Raw genomic sequence first — 17,375 nt, 5'->3', positions numbered from 1 at the left:
TGAATGTTGGACGAGTCCATTGCAGTCACGCATTGGCTGGAAGAAGCAGAGGGTCTCTCAGTTTCCCAGATTAACCCAGTATGTCCACCCTTTGGATATACTCAGTCATGGGGCCTCAAGAAGGATTTCCCAACCGTGCTTATGGCTCCTTAAGGAATGTATGGCTTCTTCCTCCAAAACAATGGCAATGTTATTGTGAGTCCATCCTTGGCATCCATTGACTAGAGATCCTGTTCTTGTTCCTTTGTGACCCTGGACTTATCTTTTAGAAACATTCTCTTACTTCCAGCCTCCCCAGCATCTTACCACCACTGCTATTCAGGAATCAAAATTTCTCTGATCTTTCTTTCCTCTTGTACAGCGGGAGACTTCCCTGTGTTGACAGGGAAGTGGTAATGTGTTAGCATGTGTTAACATGCCCAATGCATGCTTCTGAGACTATATTTAGAACTCCTGATTACCCTTGCCCACATGAGTGGGATGATGAGACAGAGGGTGATCTGGGAGCTCTGAGGACACGTCCTGTTATGACTTTGAGGACTGTATGATTGCCTAACAATCATTACCCCTCGCTGGGGTTGTGTATTTCAACACTTGACATGGTCCCCAGTGATTCATAACCCAGTGAGCGTGACAGGCTTCCCCACATGACCTCTAGTAGCAGCAGCAGAACCTTAAAAACTGGGGGAAAACCCATGATATGTGTAGATGTTGAGAAAGAGGCAGCTGAAAGAAGGAGGTGACCTTGAGGACCCGCATTTCCCTTCTGCCTCTAAGAATAGAGGAAGCTGGAATGTGGAGGCAAAGGACACTGGTCTCAGAGCCAGGAGACTGGGGACATATTCCAGCCAGGACACTCAGTGTCTATGCAGCTCAGCATCTAGCAGGTTACTCTGTATTTCTTCATGGGTATGTGGGCGATAGTAGCATCCTCATTTTAGGATTGTTGAGGATATTAAAGGAGATGCTGATGAAACTTAAGCTGCAGGGCTTTCACTTGCATAGGTCCTGTAACTCATTACATACTTAGAACGTGTTTGTATATATATGTATGTGTGTATATATGTATATACACACATACATATATGTATATATTTTTAAGTGTATAAATTTGAGGCCCAATAAAATCTGGATCCACGCTTGTTTTAAAGTTCCTCATCATGGAACACCCTTAATATCAGATATTAGGAGAATGTAAGATCTTAGAGCAAGATATGAGATACTTATGTTTTTTTTTAACCAACCCTAAAAGAACAAAAGCACACGAGGTGTAAAGGAAGATGTTTATTTAGCAATCTAACATTGTAACAGAAATCATATCGCTTTATTCCAATCACATCCCAATCTGTATGTATGTATATATAAAGGATCTTGTGTATGGTTGTTGCCATAGCTTCTTTACATTTTGGCTTTCCTCGTGATCTCCCTGATGGCATAGCTGAAACAGATCTGAACACACAAGAAATTAGCTCAGTGTAAGAGTAGAAGCACTTCTTTTATTTTAATCATGAATTAGTCATATGTCTAACATTTACTAAGCACTTACCACGTGATAAGGATTGCTCCAAGTACTTGAACAACGTTAACTCACTTAATACCCTCAAGTACTTTGGGAGATGGAGTCTGTCACTGTTTTGAACATAATGAGGGCAAAATAGAGGTGCAGAACAGTTAAGCCACTCCTTTCTACCCACACAGCTATTGAAGAGAGGAGCTGGGGCTTAAAGCCAAGATGGCCTACAGTAAAGGCCGTGTCCTCAACCACCATGATGAGGAAGACTCATAGATTTGTGGGTGGGAAGAGATAACACTTCTATGTTATGAATTTCACTTATTAAATAAATAACTTGGCTTTTAATTAAAGAATGGTGCCAAGTCAATAGTTGAGGGTACACTGGGGCACGGAGAAGATATCAGTAGTCATGTTGGAGCAGGGAAAAGTGAATTTAGTAGAGAAACATAGTAGGATTTTGGAGTAGTGCCAGTTTAGTTCTTTTATTGTCAGCTTAGTCTCATGGCAAGGGTTCCTTATGCCAGCCACATTGGTTTCTCATCCTGTTGTGTATATTATTGCTGTTTTTAAAATCTTAGCCTGTATTTGTTAATTTTTTATATTTTAAATTTTTTGAGATTCCTAATGTCTGTTATTTTATTTATTTATCTACCTACTTATTCCATTCAAAGTACATTTCAGTTTTCCTTATAAAATTTATTCTCATACTACAGGAGATAATATTAAAGAGATATTATTCTAGTGTTCTGGACAGAATTCCCTATTACGTGTTCCAGTCTTTTCTCTGCATAACTCATATTATATATATATGCATATACATATATTTTTTTTTCCTATTTAAAATGAGAGTGAATCTTTCTAGACATAATGTTTTCCTACATGCAGGTAGGTGTATTGGCCCTGGCTCCTCTACTTTTGATTTCGACTCTGGTTGGTTATTCCATCATCTGATCTATAGCTTGGGAGTATTACTGTGCCTCATTTTTAGTCCAGCTGCCAGTGTGTAGCAGGCTTTTTCTACTAAGGCCCTGGGCACTTGAAGAATTCTCTCCTATCTTTATACTCTCTAAACTCTAGACTGGGGGGTGCATTTTTAAAAAAAAATTAGCAGTCATTATGTTTTGTCTCTAGTGATCTTCCAGACTCCATGTACTCGTGAAATACTTTGTTCCCGGGGATCGTGCCTCCAAAGATTTAACACACTGCTCCTGCGTCTCTGAAAGTATCCCATCATTTGTTGTTTTCAGGAAGTCGTGATCTCTGAATACATGTGGATAGAAGGGAAAAGCGGGGAGGAACATCTACTGAGCCTCAAAAATAATATTTCCTCCTAATTTTTCCATTTGGTACAGCCTGAGCCAGGGAGCATTAAGTGAAAAGTGGGAAAAGAAAGTGTTTTGTTAGTGAGTGCTCTGGTGCAAATACCAGGTACCCCTTCAGGACAGAGGCACGTACTCTCCCAGCTGTTTCAGGCACTGACAGCTGAATTATCCATCACTGAAGGCCGCTGGACCATCAGAGGTTAAGTGCACTCCTGGGGACAACCATGGTACAGTGACTTATCAGTGTAGGGGTGTAAAGGCCCTGCCCCCAGGTGAGGACCCTCCGCAGAGCCGTTCATGCTCCAGAGCTGATAACGAGATCACAGTTAAACTTCTCCCCAAGTCTAAACCCATTTCCCTCACTCCCTTGCAGGTGTTACTTCTTTTTTAAAAAAAAAAAATATTTTCTTTCTTTTTTTGGCTGTGTCGGGTCTTAGTTGCGGCATGTGGTATCTTTCGTTTCAGTGCTCGGGCTTCTCTCTAGTTGCGGTGCATGGGTTTTCTCTTCTCTAGTTGTGGTGAGCCGGCTCCAGGGCGCGTGGGCTCTGTAGTTTGCAGCACACCAGGCTCTCTCAGCACACGGGCTCTCTCGTTGAGGTGCGCAAGCTCAGTAGTTGTGGTGTGCGGGCTTAGCTGCCCCGTGGCATGTGGGATCTTATGCCCCAACCAGGGGTTGAACACACATCCCCTGCATTGGAAGACCAATTCTTTCTTTACCACTGGACCACCAGCGAAGCCCCGCAGGTGTTACTTGTAAAAACTCTTCCTAATAGAGCTAAGGCATGCACATTTCCACTCAGGAAGACCGGATTCAGGAAAGTCTTCTCACCTTATTTCAGCTGGTTAAGGTTATTTCTTGAGCCAAATGTATGTTTACATTTCCATTTTTCTTCCCCTCAGTCTTGTTCAGTTGTCACCAGTAGGGAAACCTCCTCCTACTATTTGGCGATAGGCGGTCTTCTGATTGTGGTTTTTACTCTTGTGAATTTTACTCTGCTTATGTACCTTCATGATCATCTGTCAGTGAGATGTTAGGTGAGGCTGCTTCAGGCACTACTACCCTTTCGCCATTTTTTTTTTTTTTTTTTTTTTTTTTTTGTGGTACGCGGGCCTCTCACTGTTGTGGCCTCTCCCGTTGCAGAGCACAGGCTCCGGACGCGCAGGCTCAGCGGCCATGGCTCACGGGCCCAGCCGCTCCGCGGCATGTGGGATCTTCCCGGACCGGGGCACGAACCCGTGTCCCCTGCATCGGCAGGCGGACTCTCAACCACTGTACCACCAGGGAAGCCCTACCCTTTTGCCATTTTAAACTCAACCATTTTCTCATTAATCTTCAAGTGGTACAAACTATGTGGACACTGCTGGCAGTTAAACACAAATGGAAGTGTCAGAAAAATTCTAGCTAGGTGATAATATTAGTCCTTACCCTCTGTTCTCCTAAATTATCCATGAACTTTGAGTATGCATACTTGAACCAAACTCCTATTTGTTTATTTTCTGGAGATTTTTTCTATATTTTAATGAGATCAAGAGGCTGGCTAGCTCAAACTTAAGACTTCGATGTGAGCATATTCTGTGTGTACCAAGGCGTAGGGGAGTTCAGGGCCCTGGAACTGTCAAGAAGTCCTTCCAAAACACTTTTGTATGTGTGCAGAAAGAATCAGCCATAAAAGCAGAGATGAAGAAAGAATGCATAACAGGCAAGCTGGTGCCCTGGAGCTTAAGGGGAAAGGCATAAATAAAGACCAGGGTTCAGTTACAGCTCAATTTACCAACTCAATTTACCAGCTATATAATTTGGGGCAATTTTCCTAAACTTTATAATCCATTTTTTTAATCCACAATATAAGGATCATCATACTTATATTACTGGGTTATTATGAGGATTAGATGATATAATGTAAGTAAAGCCCCCAGAACAGTGATGTTATCTTACTGAAAAGCTTGAGGTCAAAAAGTTGTATATTGTAGACAAATCCTTTCACTCTCCTTGGCCTCATTATCCTCACCTTTATACAGAGAGGGATTGAGAGATTTTATGATCTCTTAGGTAGTACCTTTCTAGCTGTAAGTTTCTATAAATATACAATAATTTAAATATGATTATACCTATTTTTCAGAGGATACTGATAAAATTAAAAAGCCAGGTGATTTCCGCATAAATAGTCACACAAATAGAAAGTGACCAAGCTAAAGTTGGAAATTAAATCTTCGGGCTTCAAGTCTTCAGTTCTCTACAATTTACCTTGCTTAGTGTATATGATATAGTGTGCTCTTATTGAACAAATGTATACTCTTATGGGTCTGCATTTATTTTTGATTATTCATTTGAGTACACAGACTTGCACTCACGCATAGATGTCTGGAAGATTTAGAGGCAGTGAATACAGAATTTGTTGAGAATAGGAGACCTTTGTTTCTTCTTTCTCCAAAGCAGACCATTAATAAATGAAGCTGCAGCCCCATGATTTTATTTATCTCCCAATGTGTCAGTTACATGATTTTCTGAGTCAGACAGAACTTGCCTGATTATTTTTTTGTCCTGGGATGACAGCACAAGTATCATGGGAGTGTGAAAAAATGAGGCAACATACTTGGACTTTTTTTCTCTTTTACCATTACCCTCAGTAGTTCTGGTTCAGTTCATAATTGTACAATGCAGATGTGTGTGATTTGGGGGAATGGTATTTAGCTGATCTAAATTTTGACTTCACATTCTGAAAATAGAGATATTAATTAATTAACATCTAAGCAATTTACCCTGACTTTGTAAAACATTATAGTTTTATATTGAGGCAACAAGTAGAATTCTGACTTCATTCATTTCACGAATGTTCCGTTTTTCCCCCCAGAATATAGACCAAAATCCTAAGAAAAGCTTGAAAGATAAGGCTTAATCTGGTCCAGGCCAACTTCCATAGGCTGGACATGGCCATCCCTCCCCATCGATCACTATGGTTCAGGCACAGTAACCTTCTCTTTGGTCCTTGAACACCCCAGATTATCCCCTGGGCCTCTTCATGGATGTTTCATCTGCCTGGACTTTCCTGGTTCCTTTCCTTGCCAAAGCCTATTTGTTCTTCTTGCCTTATCTGTCTACTGGGATATCTTCTGTAAGCACTAAGACCAGATTAGGTACCCATTTATAAGCTCCCAAAGCATTCTGCAACTCCTCTCATATCCATAGTACTTTAATTATATTTTCTGTGGCTACCTTCTTAGCTAACTGTACACGATAAGATTATAAACACTAAGTGTGGCTTGTTCATTATTGTCTTCTGGGTGCCTTTCATGATGCTTGACATATAGTGGTTAAAAATGTTTGATGAGTGAAGGGATAAATGAAAGCACAGTAGAGAAAAAAAAACAGAATAAAAAAAACAGTAGAAGAAACAGAGAATGCTAAATGCCTCAACCACCAGGATATTCAAGGAGAAAGTTGATTAGCATTCATTGAATGACAGTTCTGTAGATGAACATTTCATTCAATTTTCATAATAACCATGTGAGATGGTATAACTAGCTTCATTTTACAGATGAAGAAAAAACCCTCCAAGATTATGTAAATCACCAAAAGTCACACAACTTCCAAGTAGCACAGATGAGATTTCAGCATAATTTGGCCAAGGTCCACATGTTTTCTGCACGGGTCAAATGGGTGAGTTGAATGAGGATGTACTGGGAATCACCACTCCAGCATCTTCCAGTCCTTGATGATGGTACTAATCTGTGCAGTCGCTCCAAGAATATGGTACTGCTTTTGCACTAGATGGTACTAATTTGCCTGTAGAGACAGTTCTAGTGGTTTCCACTTGGCCTCTCCCACTGTCATAATAGCCTTCGCTCCACAAGTCAGAGAACCAATGTGGGCATTCTGTTAGTTGCTGAGTGTGTCTATTTGAACTATGCATTCTAGAACTGGGGAAATAAACACAGAATGGGTTTGGGATGTGAGCTGAAACTTCATTGATGGCCTGACTTCCATATGTTCTTACTCCGATTGGTGGACCACAGTGATGTTTTGGGTCTCCCGGAAGTAGTGTCAGTTCAGTGACAGTGTCTAGAAATCACCAAAAGTTCTGATTTATTGCCTTTCTCCATAGCACAGTCACCCTGGTAGATGGCCTTAGGTCCCTTTGGGGGAAAGCTAAGAGAAAAATTAATAGTATAAATTTTGGATGTTGTTCCAGGGTCTTCCCTCAAGTGGACTTCACTCCTTCTTAATTCAAGGGGATTTGGATCTGCAAACTGGCTCAAGTCAGGGAATTGATTGAGGGGCCATGATTCTGTTCTGGTTATTCAAGTTAGACATCTGTTTACTAGACTTAGAACTCTACTGTATTTACAGATCAAGTGAGAATTAGTAGATTTCCCATGTATTTCTTTTCTAGGGACACCTTGGTCAACTAGTTAATGTCATAGATCTCTGTGAGTATTCTGAGTGCTGCTTTGGCTTTGGTATTCCTGTCTTTTTTTCAAGTTTATGTGGAAGAAAAAAATATGAAAATAAATCACCACCATAAAAACTATTTTCTACTCTGTTTTCATAGAGTAGATTAAAATTAGAGATCAAAATAAAATAGAAAAAACAAAAACTTATGTATTTAAAATTATAACTATTATTGCTAAATAATTTGTAGGTTGAAGAAGGAATCGTATTAAAAGTTACAAAATTTTAGAGAAAAATCACAATGAAAAAAGATATATCAAATATGTAAACAGTTTTATGGAAATGTGTAACCCTAAATGCATGTACTAGGGAAAAATCTGGAAGATAATAAATTAATGAGCCAAGTCACTAATCAACAGGTTTGAAAGTGAATAATAGAATAAAGCCAGACTAGGTAGATGAAAGGATAATAAAGACAAGAGACCCAAGTTAATAAAATAGAAAATTGAAAAATTGAGAGGATAAGGAAAATCAGAAACTGTGTCGGTAAGGTTTTTTTCTTTTATTATTATTATTTTATTGAAATATAGTTGATTCACAGGTTGTGTTAGTTTCTGGTGTACAGCAAAGTGATTCAGATATATATATTCATTTTCATACTATTTTCCATTATGGTTTATTATAAGATATTGAATATAGTTCTCTGTGCTCTACAGTAGGGCCTTGTTTTTTATCTATTTTATATATAGTAGTTTGTATCTGCAGTTTTTTTTCCTTAAAAACATACGATTGAAAAATCAGGCAAAATGTTACTCCATGTTGAATATGTGGGTGTCTGTTTTATTATTGTTTTCATATTTTAATGGTTGATATGTTTCATAAAATTTTTTTAAATGAAGAAAAGGGAAATAGCTTGAACATTTTTCCTTGTTCTTTCATTTTTAGCATACTAAAGAACTAAGAAAAAAAATGGAAACATGAAATATATGATCCTCAGTGAACAGAGTATTTCTGTATGATGTTAGAAAAAGACAGGAGAGAGAAGATCTGACAGAATAGTACATTTTAAAGCAGTTTTCTTTTTGTAATGGGGAAAAAGGAAAACCTTTTAATAACTTTGTCAATTCTATTCCTCTTTGTCTCTATTGAGGAGGAAGAAAGAATATTTTTATTTGGAAGATTTTATTATGTTTATCATGAACTACTTGTCTAACTGCTTTGATGGCTAATTGTCCATTCTATTCAGAGGTACCAGACCTTACAGTCAATTTACCCCCAGTCTCCTGACCCCAACTGGAGCAGCTAAAATAAGGGAGACTCAGCCGTGGGCCCAGTTCACTTCTCTTGACTTCAGTTCTGAATTTTCTCTCTTATATAATTAAGGCAAGCTTGGGAAAATTCATGTCATGCACAAGGAGTTCTTGCTAGTCAAATTATTATCATCTGAAATTTTAAATTGTTTATTTATTTATTTTTGGCTGCGTTGGGTCTTTGTTGCTGCATGCGGGCTTTCTCTAGTTGTGGCGAGCAGGGGCTACTCTTCATTATGGTGTGCAGGGTTCTCATAGCGGTGGCTTGTCTTTGTTGTGGAGCACAGGCTCTAGGCACGTGGGCTTCAATAGTTGTGGCACACGGGGGCTTGGTAGTATGGCTCACGAGCTCTAGAGTGCAGGCTCAGTAGTTGTGGCGCAAGGGTTTAGTTGCTCCGCGGCATGTGGAATCTTCCCGGACCAGGGCTCGAACCCATGTCCCCCGCATTGGCAGGAGGATTCTTAACCACTGTGCCACCAGGGAAGTTCCTATCATCTGAAATTGATTACACCCATTCATTGAAAAAAAATTGCATTGAATGTTCAGTACATGTTAGACACTGCTAAAGAATCTGCCAGTGTTTCTTGTATTAATATTTGATACAAGGGGACTAAACTAGGCCCTTTTTTGTTCTGTCCAGAACAAAAAACAGCATCTTTTTTGGAAAGAATATCAGTGTGCCTTCCTTCCTTCCTTCCATTCTTTGTTTCTTCTCTGTAAGCTTTTCAAAAGATAACCTAAAACTGTCATGTGTTAAAGAGGAAAACTGAATGTGAAGAAGGGCCATATCAAGTACTACCAAGAAGATAAATTCAATTACTAAAGTATTAATCTTAAAAGGTCCGTGTTGCAATGCAGTCTCACTCCTTTTAAAAAACATTTATGGATTGTTTTATGGTTTGTAAAATGTTTTTGCATATATTTTATCATTTACATTCACAGAGCTTTGTGAGGCAGATACCGTATCTCTTTTACAAATGAGAAAATTAATGTTCCATGTGTACATTTATATTGCTATCATTGGTGGAAGCAAGACTCAAGCACCATGTTTCACTCTGGGTCTTGTGGTTTATCTGTCACCTATGCTGTTTCACACAGGTGACTTCATGGCATGGGGTGGGGGCTTGGGGACTGTAGGGTTGCGGGGGGCAGTTTTTCTTGTAGGCTTCTATCATGTTCTTGGTGATTTCCCCAGGTGGACCTTCAAGTTAAATAATATTTTTAAGGGCTTTAAACTTCTTTCAGTTTTTATTTATTTATTTATTGCTGTACGCGGGCCTCTCACTGTTGTGGCCTCTCCTGTTGCGGAGCACAGGCTCCGGAAGCGCAGGCCCAGCGGCCATGGCTCACGGGCCCAGCCACTCCGCGGCATGTGGGATCTTCCCGGACCGGGGCACGAACCCACGTCCCCTGCATCGGCAGGCAGACTCTCAACCACTGCACCACCAGGGAAGCCCTCAGTTTTTATTTTTAACATTACAAAATCTTAGTGTTGTATAAAATTTTAAAAATCTCTAAATCCACTACCAAGAGAACTACTTATTTATTCAACATTAAAAATTATTATTTCTGAATTACTTCACTCTGTATGACAGTCTCCAGGTCCATCCGCGTCTCTACAAATGACCCAATTTCGTTCCTTTTTATGGCTGAGTAATATTCCATTGTATATATGTACCACATCTTCTTTACCAATATCGTGTATTAACCCATATGTGTGGAACCTAGAAAAATGGTATAGATGATCTTATTTGCAAAGCAGAAATAGTGGCACAGATGTAGAGAACAAATGCATGGATACCAAGGGGGAAAGTGGAGGGTGGGATGAATTGGGAGATTGGGATTGACATATATACACTGTTGTTGCTATATATAAAATAGAACTAAGGAGAACCTACTGAATAGCACAGGGAACTCTACTTAGTGCTCTGTGGTGACCTAAATGGGAAGAAAATCCAAAAAAGAGGGGATACATGTATATGTATAGCTGATTCACTTTGCTGTACAGTGGAAACTAACACAACATTGTAAAGCAACTATACTCCAATAAAAATTAACAAAAAAATAAAAATAATTTTTAACTACATGTACATGCTAAGACCATTTATTTATTTATTTATTTATAGCTGCATTGGGTCTTCGTTGCTGCATGTGGGCTTTCTCTAGTTGTGGCGAGTGGAAGCTACTCTTTGTTGCAGTGGCTTCTCTTGTTGCGGCGCATGGGCTCTAGGTATGCAGGCTTCAGTAGTTGTGGCATGTAGGCTCAGAAGTTGTGGCTCACAGGCTCTAGAGTGCAGGCTTAGTAGTTGTGGCTCACGGGCTTAGTTGCTCTGCAGCATGTAGGATCTTCCTGGACCAGGGATTGAACCCATATCCCCTGCATTGTCAGGCAGATTCTTAACCACTGTGCCACCAGGGAAGTCCTGTTGTTGAGTTTTAAGTGTTCTTTAAATATTCTAGATACTGGACGCATTAGATACATGTTTTGCAAATATACATGGAGAAAACCATAATTCAAAAGGACACATGTACCCCAGTGTTCATTGCAGCACTATCTACGATAGCCAGGACATGGAAACACCCTAAATATCCAATGATAGATGAATGGATAAAGAAGATGTGGTACACATATACAGTGAAATATTACTCAGCCATAAAAAGGAATGAAATTGGGTCATTTGTTGAGATGTGGATGGAGCTAGTGTCTGTCATACAAAGTGAAGTAAGCCTGATAGAGAAAAACAAATATCGTATATTAACGTATATATGTGGATTCTAGAAAAATGGTACAGATGAACCTATTTGCAGGGCAGGAATAGAGACGTAGACGTAGAGAACAGACAAGTGGACACAGTGGGGGAAGGGGAGGGTGGGATGAATTGGGAGATTAGGTTTGACATAAATAAACTACCATGTGTAAAACAGATAGCTAGTGGGAAGCTGCCGCATAGAACAGGGAGCTCAGCTCAGTGCTCTGTGATGACCTAGATGGGTGGGATGGGGGTGGCTGGGAGGGAGGTCCAAGAGGGAGGGGATATAGGTATACATATAGCTGATTCACTTCACTGTACAGCAGAAACTAACACAGCATTATAAAGCAATTTTACTCCAATAAAAAAAAAAAAGCTGGGCTTCCCTGGTGGCACAGTGGTTGAGAGTCCGCCTGCCGATACAGGGGACACGGGTTTGTGCCCCGGTCCAGGAAGATCCCACATGCCGTGGAGCGGCTGGGACCGTGATCCATGGCTGCTGATGCTGCGCGTCCGGAGCCTGTGCTCCGCAACGGGAGAGGCCCCAACAGTGAGAGGGAGGCCCGCGTACTGCAAAAAAAAATAAAATAAAATAAATGCTAAGACCATTTAAACAGAACATGTGCATATGAAATGGAAAATAAAAGCCTTGGTCTTCACATCGGTCATTCCTTTTCCTCCTAATTTAATCATGATCAACAGTTTCTGGTATATCCTACCAGAAGTTTTATCTATCTATCTATCTATCTTATCTTTCTATCACAGGTGGGGGAATATATGTGTTCGGTTAGTGTGAGTATACTTACTATATGCTATTTACATAAGAGAGATCATATGCTACATACTGTTTGTCGCCTTATTTTTTCACTTAATATATCCTGAACATCTTTCCATGGGCAATGGTCTGTGAGGTCGGTAGCAATCACTGTTGTAGCCTGACTTGCTCTGGCCTTAGTCCTCCTCGCTCTTGTCTGCAGCGTCATCTGGTGTTGTCATGTCTGAGTTCCTTCTACGTTTCCTCACTCTAGGGAGCAATAGCGAGATCTTCCCAGCATGGCCTCCGCTGCATCCTTGGCACATGTGTTTGTGGGGTCATCCCTGTGCACTTTATATCCAAGAGGAGTACCTCTCAGCCCCTCAATGGCAAGTTCCCTATTTTTAGTCCTGATTGTTCAATATAAGTAGGAGTCTTGGGTGCACTTTTCTGGATATGCTATGGACTGAACTGGATCCCCATATAATTCGTATGTTGGAGCCCTAACCACTGGTGTGACTGTACCTGGAGATAGGGTCTTTAGGAGGTATTTAAGGTTAAATTTAAGGTTATTTAGGTTATAAGGCTGGAGTCCTAACCCACTGGGATTGTGGCCTTGTAACAATAGAAAGAACACCCTCTCTCTCACTCCCGCTCGCTCGCTCTTTCTTTCTCTCTCTTTTTCTCTCTCTCTCTACCGTGTGAGGACACAGCAAGATGGTGACCATCTGCAAGCCTTCTTGCAGGATGAGAACTTTCCCTAAGAGCCGAATCAGCTGGCACCTTGATCTTGGAATTACCAGCCTCCATAACTATGAAAAAATACATTTCTGTTGTTTAAACCACCCAGCCTATGGCGTTTTGTTATGGCAACCCCAGAAGATTAAGGCACCAGAGATGAAAAAAATGCCTGAAGAAAATCCACAGGGCATGAAGTAGACGAAGGAGAGAGATGAGGTCCAGGATCGTATTGGTAGCGTGTACAGTGGGGTCGGAATCCTGGGGCAGGGAGTCCAACACAGTCCACTGTGTTAAAAATAAAACCACTTCAGGAATTAAAGTTTACAAACCCTAGTTTGGAGAGGACTGTGCCTTTTATGTGTAGTCACGATCATCTCACCAGGGCTGAAGTGAACCTTTCTGGAGCAAGAATACTCAGATCTTATACTCCTCCCCGCAGAGCAAAAATGAAGACACATCCTGAGGGTTCTAGGGGAAATGGAGAAGCACAAGTAGCTTATGCAGGATGGAAGTTTTACTCCTACTATGTTTATCTTAATGTATGTGCAGTTTGCATTCTACTTCTTAATATATCTGTATTTATTTTTACATAAAATAACATCTGCATTTCCTTACTGAGGGATACAGTTGGTGCTTCAGAGATAGGACAATAAGCTATGTTTATCCTTTATTTCTGGCCTCCATTGCCCCTGCCCCACTTGCATACCCCCTGGAGATGTTGATCCTGCCCCAGGAAGTCCTATAAAGGAACTACAATACCCAGAGAGCAAAAGGAAGAACTTCCCTCTGCATGGAGGGGCATTTTGCTGGCGTCTTACAGAACAAAAACAGAAAATAGGTCACACGACCTTTCTAGATTCTTGCCAGAGACAGTTCTTCAAAATTTTCCATTCTGACTTTCCTTTTAGTGGAGCAGCAATTGCAAAGATAGAGCTCAAATTTTAACCACAGCCCCTGAGGCAAAACCCTGCTCCAGAGGGTTGGAATGAAGAGAACTAAACACAGAAAAATGATCTGAAGCCCTGTTGCTACTCATCTCCATCAGTTTCCAAGCACCGATTTGGGCAGAAAGCTCTGTTCTGTCATTTGAACATGAGGCAGAAAGTAAACGCCTTCCACTGGACTCAGGCCGTTCATCTGGTTTTGTACCTTTCACTTTACAGTGGCTTTTCAGGATTGATGTGCTGGTGTGTATGCACCGGATTTCATGTGGTCAGAGGGATTCGAATCATTCACTCAGCAGTGTGATCCACACTCTTTATCGTTGTATAACCGTCACATGATCTCTTTATCCTGGAAATGCAATGCTACATCTATACCTTGTAAATAAACATTCACAGTAAATGGTACACTGTATCCTCATCTATTCCAATTCCATGTAGCTTATGGAAACCGTGTCTTGCACTTTGCAGAACTCAAAACAATGAGAGTTTAGCACAGTCCATTTTTTATTAGGTATGTCAGAAAATAGGCGCAGTCTCAGAGCATCTGAGGGCAAAGTGTGTTGTACTGTTGTGATGGTCATGGGTTGTGGAGGGGCCTGTAACTCACTCCCTAAATTTAAGTATGAGTCAGGATTTGAGGTCAGAACTAGATCATCTGTAGAGAATACTCAGCCATGCTAAGGTCTAAATTTGAAGGAGCAGTTTCTGATTTGCAGAGAAGTTAGAAGGTCTAGACACAGCATCCATCCATCCATCCATCCATGCAGGCTTCCATTAACTTATTCTTTCATACGACTTTATGCAAGTAAGAAAAAATCATTTATTTTCTCTCACATAATCTAAACAAATTTGCAGGCCAATCATTGCCTTTAAAAACCACAAGAGATGAAGACCTTTTAGGTGTCTGAATTCAGATTGAAGAGTTTCTTTTTGTTTGTTTAAACATCTTTATTGGAGTATAATTGTTTTACAATGGTGTGTTAGTGTTTCTGCTTTATAACAAAGTGAATCAGCTATACATATACATATATCCCCATATCTCCTCCCTCTTGCATCTCCCTCCTACCCTCCCTATCCCACCCCTCTAGGTGGTCACAAAGCACCCAGCAGATGTCCCTGTGCTATGCGGCAGCTTCCCACTAGCAATCTGTTTTACATTGGGTAGTGTATATATGTCCATGCCACCGTCTCACTTCGTCCCAGCTTACCCTTCCCCCTCCCCATGTCCTCATGTCCATTCTCTACGTTTGCGTCTCTATTCCAGTTCTGCCCCTAGGTTCTTCAGAACCATTCATTTTATTTTATTTATTTTTAGATTCCATATATATGTGTTAGCATATGGTATTTGTTTTTCTCTTTCTGACATACTTCACTCTGTATGACAGACTCTAGTTCCATCCACCTCACTACAAATAACTCAATTTCGTTTCTTTTTATGGCTGAGTAATATTGCATTGTATATATGTGCCACATCTTTTTTTTTTAACACCTTTATTGGAGTATAATTGCTTTACAACGGTGTGTTAGTTTCTGCTTTACAACAAAGTGAATCAGCTATACTTATGCATATATCCCCATATCTCCTCCCTCTTGTGTCTCCCTCCCACACTCCCTATCCCACCCCTCTAGGTGGTCACAAAACACTAAGCTGATCTCCCTGTGCTATGTGGCTACTTCCCTCTAGCTATCTATTTTACATTTGGTAGTGTATATATGTCCTTGCCACTCCCTCATTTTGTGCCAGCTTACCCTTCCCCCTCCCCATGTTATAAGGTCCATTCTCTACATCTGCATCTTTATTCATGTCCTGCCTTTGGTTCTTCAGAACCATTTTCTTTCTTTTAGATTTCATATCTATGTGTTAACATACAGTATTTGTTTTTCTCTTTCTGACTTACTTCATTCTGTATAACAGTCACTAGGTCTATCCACCTTGCTACAACTAACTCAATTTTGTTCCTTTTTTATGGCTGAGTAATATTCCATTGAATATATGTGCCACATCTTCTTTATCCATTCATCTGTTGATGGACATTTAGGTTACTTCTATGTCCTGGCTATTGTAAATAGAGATGCAATGAGCTGTGACAGGGCGAGAGAGAGTCATGGACATACATACACTAACAAACCTAAGGTAGATAGCTAGTGGGAAGCAGCTGCATGGCACAGTGCTTTGTGACCGCGTGGAGGGGTGGGATAGGGAGGGTGGGAAGGAGGGAGACACAAGAGGGAAGAGATATGGGAACATATATATATGTATAACTGATTCACTTTGTTATAAAGCAGAAACTAACACACCATTGTAAAGCAATTATACCCCAATAAAGATGTTAAAAAAAAAATAGAGCTGCAATGATTATTGTGGTACATGACTCTTTTTGAATTATGGTTTTCTCAGGTTATATGTCCAGTAGTGGGTTTGCTGGGTGGTATGGCAGTTCTGTTTTTAGTTTTCTAAGAAACTAAAAATAGTGGCTGCATCAATTAACATTCCCACCAACAGTGCAAGGGGATTCCCTTTCCTCCACACCCTCTCCAGCATTTATTGTTTGTAGATTTTTTGATGATGGCCATTCTGACCAGTGTGAGGTGATACCTCATTGTAGTTTATATTTGCATTTCTCTAATGATTAATGATGTTTAGCATCATTTCATTTGTTTGTTGGCAACATGTATATCTTCTTTGGAGAAATATCTGTTTAGGTCTTCTGCCCATTTTTGGATTGGGTGGTTTGTTTTTTTGATTTTCAGCTGTATGAGCTGCTTGTAAATTTTGGAGATTAATCCTTTGTCAGTTGCTTCATTTGCAAATATTTTCTCCCATTCTGACGGGTATCTTTTCATCTTGTTTATGATTTCCTTTGCTGTGCAAAATTTTAAGTTTCATTAGGTCCCATTTGTTTATTTTTGTTTTTATTTCCATTTCTCTAGGAGGTGGGTCAAAAAGGATCTTGCTGTGATATTTGTCATACAGTGTTCTGCCTATGTTTATCTCTAAGAGTTTGATGGTGTCTGGCCTTACATTTAGGTCTTTGATCCATTCTGAGTTTACTTTTGTGTATGGTGTTGGGGAGTGTTTTAATTTCATTCTTTTACATGTAGCTGTCCAGTCTTGCCAGCATCACTTATTGAAGAGGCTGTCTTTTCTCCACTGTATATTCTTGCCTCATTTATCAAAGATAAGATGACCATATGTGCGTGGGTTTATCTATGGGCTTTCTATCCTGTTTCATTGATCTGTATTTCTGTTTTTGTGCCAGTACCATACTGTCTTGATTACTGTAGCTTTGTAATATAGTCTGAAGTCAGGGAGCCTGATTCCTCCAGGTCCGTTTTTCGTTCTCAAGATTGCTTTGGCTTTTAGGGTCTTTTGTCTTTCCATACAAATTGTGAAATTTTTTGTTCTAGTTCTGTGAAAAATACCAGTGGTAGTTTGATAGGGATTGCATTGAATCTGTAGATTGCTTTGGGTAGTAGAGTCATTTTCACAATGTTGATTCTTCAAATCCAAGAACATGTATAACTCTCCATCTATTTGTATCATCTTTCATTTCTTTCATCAGTGTCTTATAATTTTCTGCATACAGGTCTTTTGTCTCCTTAAGTAAGTTTATTCCTAGATATTTTATTCTTTTTGTTGCAAAGGTAAA

General features: G+C 40.1%; 1 pseudogene; it reads right to left on the bottom strand.

The window, feature by feature from the left end:
- Positions 1–12,269, bottom strand: part of LOC116762137 — a 53,960-nt pseudogene extending 41,691 nt beyond the window's left edge.
- Between the last annotated feature and the right edge of the window lie 5,106 nt (positions 12,270–17,375).

The sequence above is a fragment of the Phocoena sinus genome, chromosome 11 (genome assembly GCF_008692025.1).
Source record: "Phocoena sinus isolate mPhoSin1 chromosome 11, mPhoSin1.pri, whole genome shotgun sequence".
In the NCBI taxonomy this organism is placed as follows: Eukaryota; Metazoa; Chordata; class Mammalia; order Artiodactyla; family Phocoenidae; genus Phocoena; species Phocoena sinus.
Note: the sequence above shows the minus strand (reverse complement) of the source record. Positions and strands in the feature narration are given on the sequence as shown.